Source organism: Malania oleifera, chromosome 2 (assembly GCF_029873635.1).
Source record: "Malania oleifera isolate guangnan ecotype guangnan chromosome 2, ASM2987363v1, whole genome shotgun sequence".
Lineage (NCBI taxonomy): Eukaryota > Viridiplantae > Streptophyta > Magnoliopsida > Santalales > Ximeniaceae > Malania > Malania oleifera.
In genome coordinates this window covers 21,543,014-21,549,942 of record NC_080418.1, presented here as the reverse complement: position 1 = coordinate 21,549,942, position 6,929 = coordinate 21,543,014, and positions in this window count along the sequence as shown.

The window sequence follows — 6,929 nt, the reverse complement described above, 5'->3', positions numbered from 1 at the left end:
TTTCATGGAAAAAAATTATTACTTTAGTTTATTCCCTTACCTGATTTCCGAAATGAAACCCCCTAAAATATACTGGTCCTGTACCCGCAGGGTTCCCCGTTCAATACCCTGAAATCAATATCTCTCAGAACTAAACTTCAATACACTTCCTATAACTATGGAAATACCAAATTTCAAATAAAAAGTCTTATCTTGAATTTGGAATGAATTTCAAGGTAGCCCCACCAACAATCCACTTTAGTAGATTTGTAGAGAACTTTCCCAAGAGTGTCGTGGTGGCTTCAGATCGTCGAACCGGTGAGAATTCGGCCCAAAATCTTAGAGAGAAGGGAGGAAAACCAAAGAGGAGTGAGAGAGGGAAGTTTTTTCATGATTTTCTACTATAAAACCCGAGTTTAGGCTATTTATACACTAACCTTCGTCAACGAGACACGTCACTTCGTCGACGAGGTCATGAGGGAAATTCGTGGACGAACACTATTCCTCGTCGATGAAATTCAGAGTTAAAGAAAATAGCCTTTCGGTATCTTCTCGTCGACGAGACACATGTCCCCATTGACGAGCCCAATAAGCCACTTTGTCGACGAACGCATTGTGACCCCCTTTACAATCTCCTTTTCTCTCCTCCTCCTATTATTAAATTACAATAATTATTCGGGTCTCTACACGTTAGCTATCACGTATCGCCACGAATGGTTGACATGTGATGGTCATAGGTGTTTTCTCACCTCTGTTTCTATTCCCTAAATCGGGTCAATCTAGTTTGACTCAGGTCACCTAAAGCTACCCGTTAACTTAGTTCAAACCGATTGAACTAATTTGACTTCCTGAACCGATCCAATTTTTTATTTAATATTAATTTTTCTTAATACATTTTTAATTAAAAAATTGAAAAAAATAAAAAAAGATGGAAAAAATCAGAAAAATAAATAAATAAATGATAATTATTTGAGTCATTTTTTACTCAAAGGGCCCAAAAATGGGGAAAAGCCAAAAGAAAATAAAATTGGAATAAATTCCTTAAAATCCCATAAAATTATAGAAAAATCTAGGGAAATTTTAGAAAAAAATTGAAAAATTAGGAATGTTTTGAAAATCCTTTTTGCTTGAATTTGATATATTTTCATGATCATTTTACATGTTTAATACTTATATTCATCATATTGTATGTGTGAGTCTAGGTGTGCATCTCAATGATTAAACAAAGGGTAAGAGGTGTTTCATACATCATCTATGATAGTTCTGAGAGTGATTTATCTAATAAGATCTCCTCTTTTGGAGGTCTTATTAGACATTCCTAAATCGCACTAGATTTTGCATTTTCTCTTGAAATTTGAATATTTGTTGGATTGTTTAGGATTTAATTAAGGATAATCTAAGTCAATTTTTATGGTTAATTAGGTATCATTCGTAGAATGAGTGTGTAAGGGGTGTTGATATCTTCCCCTCGCATAACTCTACTCCTTCCCAATCCCAGCTTTGGTAAAAGAAAACCGAGACTACTGATTTGTTTAATCCATAAAGGAGTGTACAATCGCATACACAAAACCACGCAAAGTTGCACACACCCACCTAAGAAGACCTAAGTAAAAGCCATTGCCATGCATCCTATCCCTCCCTTTCGATCATTGTCTTCATCCTCTCCCTCTTCCATTTTCCTAGTAAATGCCATTGCCATCCTATCACTCCCTTCCAATCATTGTTCTCTTCCTCTCCCTCTTCCATTTATTCCATGACTTCTTTATGTACTAGTCTTTGTATGGCTTTTCTATACATCCTTTGAGGGCCTAACCCCCACTAAATAGGCTAAAGGTGTCGCTCTTTGCACTAATCCTAGGAGATTTTTTTCCCTAATTAATATGCAAGTGAAGACTTATACTGAATATTCTTCATTCTTACTTCGGAAGGTTGACTTCTATTGGGGGCAAGGGGCAATCCTCTCCGAAGCCCGGGCAATGATATATTAAGAAACATTTAAAAAATGGTTCCTCCATGTAAGATTTGGAAACTAGCAATTTTAAGATGTCATGTTAGAAATTAGACTCGTACATGTGATAGTTATTATTAGGTGGGACTCACAACATTTCAGTGAGCTCAAATAGTAATATAACAACTTGTGATTTGTGAATTCTAAATTTTGCATGAGGCAATTGTTTCTTCTAAATATTTTTAAAAATATATATATATATTAGACTATAAAGAGATTTCCAAATGGTATGAATAATCCCCCAACCCAACCCCAACATGCATAATTTACATTTACCTCCATTCGAACTCCTAACTTCTCCTACAATTCTACCATGAGAATGGGCTCTTTTTTAATCGTTTATCCTAGTAGCCTTCTTTTATGAAGTTAACTTCTCCTACATTTCTATCATCAAGTCAAAACAAAAGAAGAAAAGACACACCCAATTGAGGCTGGAAACTCTTTCTTTCTTTGTCTCTATTCCTCTCTCAATATTTAATGTTACTTGTGTAATTATATTCTCTCCTTTTGCCTTTTGGACTTAGCTATACCAAAAATTCTTGCTAGCTTGCTTCAGTAGCTTGCATTTTGTTTAGGATATGAAATTCACACTATACCAAATATCATACTAAATGAAAATTACAATATTGAATGAAGTAGCTTTTATTTTAGTTTGAAAATTGATTTTTTTTAGACTTGATGGATTAAAAACTTTGTTTGAGGGAAGAAAAAAAATTAGAATAAGAAGGAAGATCAAATAGTAATATTAAATACAAAAATATATTCTAACGTGACTGAAAACTAAAAAAGATCAAATTTTAGTGAGAAAAATCATATGTTAGTGATGTGTAAAAAATATTTTTTTCATTATTTTACATTTACTTGATAACTTAAAGTAAAAAATGAATTCCTTCATATTTTCCTATCCTTTTCTTAAAGATATGTTCGAATAAAGAATTTTATTTGGAAAAAAGGAAAGGAAAGAAAAATAAGAAGGAAATTAGCTTTTCGTTGTATTCTCTCTATATCAAATACCATTAAAAATAAAATTTTATTATAATATTAAATATTAAGAAAAATCGAATGTAAAATTATTTTTTTTTTCATTGATTTGTTCTTTTTTAATTTTTTTTCTCACTTTCTTTAATAACCAAATATAAAAAATTTATTTCATATTTTCCTTTCCACAACTTTTTCTAAGTTCCAAATAACTCTTCATGTTTTTCAATTTTCAAATGTGGCTTTAGCGTTTTAATTTATTTTGAAAACTTGAATATTTTTCTTGTATGTCTCTTTTTATTATTTGCGACAAAATTTGAGTTTTAATTTATAAATAAAATTACTTTGAGAGCCATAAAGCACTTGGCTTTTTCATATTTTTAGTGGATTGACAACTAGAAGCTCGTGCAAAAGGATTTTCTTAATTTTTGGCAATCCGACAAATTTGAGAGCAAAACAGTTCATACGTGAATTCTAACTATAAATTAAAGTATTATTAATTATATATGCTAAATTTAATCTTGAAAAATTTAAAAGATTCCTTCACAATACCATGAGAATCATTGTTAAGACATAGTAAATCTTATTAAATGAACTCCTATCAACATTATTGGCATCTTTAATTTGACTCTATGTACAAATATGATTAGTATCTTTTAATTTTTTGTAAAAAATAATTTTTTTTAGTTCTACATCTGCCACAATTTGGATGACAGCTTTGGACTGGAATAGACTTGTGGTCCAAAGAAGAACTTTGGTAATTTATCCTTTAGATAAAATATTATGTTAGCACCTGCAAGGCTTACCATTTAACAACTAGAACCAACTCATAAACTCCATGGCTTATAATTTTTTTTATCATACCTAAGGAAAAATGTATATGGTCAAATTCAATCTACAAATAAACATTTGTGACTCTAAAACGAAGTTGAAACAATACTCGCATGATAAACTTCCCTCAAATGAGGAAGCTGTCATTAGATTTAGTTACAAAGCTTCTAAAAAGAAAGGACTAGTACTTAAAGGTGAATTATTTAATGAGTTCTATGAATTATTAGGAAAGTCGTTTCTTCTAGAAATTTAAGGCCAAGTATCAATAGTTAGCAAATATATTTTTTACAACTTCTAAATATTCCAAGTATCAATAGTTAGCAAATATATTTTTTACAACTTCAAAATATATATTTATTTATTTATTGATTTTCATTCGAGAGCTCTTGGAAAAATTTAGATTCTTACAACATAAGTCACATAATGCGTCAGTGAGAAAGAGTGAGTTAGTTATTATGGAGGGCAGTAGAAGAGGTGGGTGTAGATTTAAAATAACTTGGAAGGGGATAGTGAGTAAGGATTTAATAATCTTGAATCTGTCAAAAGAAATGATTCATGATAATATAAATTGACGAAAAATGATTCATATAGTCAACCTCATCTAATAGGACTTAAGGTTCGGTTTTATTGTTATTGTTGTTGTACTCTTCTATTCTATCTTTGCATCATCTTTTCCTTTCTTCTCCCCTAGTTAGTCATTTTCATCCCAAAAACAAAAACAAAAACAAAAACAAAAAACAAAAAACAAAAATCAAAAGGCTTCTTTCATAAGGAAAAAAAAAATGAAAAATATTTATGGCCCATTTGAAACTTGAAAATATTTTAATAAGGAAAAGAAAATAAGGTGGATTTCATTTTTTTTTTTTGCTTTTCATGGTTGCTTATCGAGAAAAGTTTGAAAGAAAATAAAAAATATACTAAATCAATAAACGAACTTCTAATTCTAGGCATCCTTAACATCTTATTTTTGTTAATTTTTAATTATATTTAAAATAATTTTTTTATTTTAAATAGTATTTGATATAATAAAAAATAAATTATTTTTTTTATTTTTTAAATAAAATTTTTGATTGAAACTAGCCCTCATAATAGAGGAAAGTCTCATCTTACCACGTGGCAATTGAAAAGGGTAGTTTTCTACTACAGCAAGATTCCAAGTTGAAGATGCCTGCCTACTTTCAAATTATTGGACTCCTCTCTTATCCTAAAACTCCAAAGGAAAATTGCAATATTTTCTCAACAACCAATCGAGACTTTACAAAAAAGAAAATCACTACCTGTTTTATCATTCATTGGGCCTAAAATTCTGCAGGCCTCTGACAGAAAGAAAGCCAACCGTACCGGCGGCCCTGCAGGGATGACGGAAAAAGAGCCAGTGACTGGCAACTGCCGGTTAAAATTTTAAGAGAGAGGGAGAGAGAGGATTGATTTGATTTGACGATGCAATGCAATGAAAGTAATGCAAAATTGTAAATTGTAATGATCAGAAAGTAGGCGATGAACAGTAACATCAGATTCTGGTGGGCATTTCCGGTCCATTATGGGAAAAAGCACAGTGTACCGCCCGATGACGTGGCTCCTCCCCATCCAATAAAATCTTCTTCAATAATATTATATAATTTATATATAAATTAAATTAAATACCCTTCATGTCCTCCACCTAGGTTACAATTATTCTCCAGCAGCACTGTGCAATAGTACTCTCTGCCACTCATGCTTATCATCAAAAACCCCACCCCCCCCCCCCCCCCAAAAAAAAAAGAAATCATTTATTCTTATTATTTATTTATTTATATTAACTTAATTTACATATTGAGTAATAAACTTATCAAAATGTGTCTCATAATTATAAAAAAATATATAATATTTGTAATGAAAAATATGAATATATAAATACTTAACTATTCTTATTATCCTATAAAAGGATATCCTCCCCTTCACTTTTGGAACACACATTTTAGCATATTTGTATACACACATTGCATGAGATACTTTGTATAAGACTGGAGATATTTTATATAATATCGGTTTCAAATCATCTTGTAATTCTTCTTGAGATAATGAATATTTTCATTTCATTAGTCCGTAGAGCAAGTATAGTTGAATCATGTAAATTTCTATCTCATCTCTCTTTATTTTCCTATATTTTTTATAATAATATTATATGTAAAGAAAAACTCACTCTCTCTCTCTCTCTCTCTCTCTCTCTCTCTCTCTCATGCTGTCGTTTTGTATGCGTTAGTTGTTATTTTGGGAGAAAGGACAAAGGAGGGAGGGAGGAGGGGTAGATCAAAATGGAGGAAGGACGAGGTGAAAATTGAAACCGCATTTTTTCCCATGGTAATGGTAATGCTACCGTACGCTACAATTAACGTACGCAAACCTTTCCTTTCCTTTCATTCATTTCATCCATCACTCCTAATAAACTGAAAAAGTAGAATAGCAGTGAGTATATAAATATCCCGCTAAATTACAATTTTAAATTTCTTCTTTGTTCAATTTAATCAAAGGAAATGATGTTAACTCCATTACCCCTTTTGAAAGATCAAAGTATAAGTTTGACTTTCAAAAGTGTATGTGTGAGAAAGTATCTTTATTATTTTAATTAAAAGAATATTACCGTCATTATTCCTTTGAAAGTTTAGAGAGTGTAAGTGTCGTTTTTAAAAGTGTAAGAAAACATTTTTATTGTTTTAATTAAAGGATGTTAACTCCATTACTACTTTGAAAGTTTAGGGGTATAAGTGTTGCTTTTAAAAGTTTATGTGTGAGAAAGTATGTTTATTATTTTAATTAAAGGATGTTAACTCTATATATTACGGCTCTAAAAGTGTAGGGGATGTAAGTGTTGCTTTTAAAAGTTTAAGTTTGCATTTGTAATAAATGGTATGGTTTAATGGATGTAAATGTATTTTATCCATTTATTTATAATAGTTTTAAAAGTAAGTTGTTAAAACTTCCTCTAAAATTATTATATTTTAGACCAACATTCACTTGCAACCTTCTTCTAAAATTGGGAGGAATTCTCTCCATTAGGGTTCAAACCCTAGGCTTCTCCAAAGAGGTCAAGTGAAAGCCCAGGTTCTTGCAATCTTACTAAATTGTTGAATATAATTAGTAGAAAACAAAATTA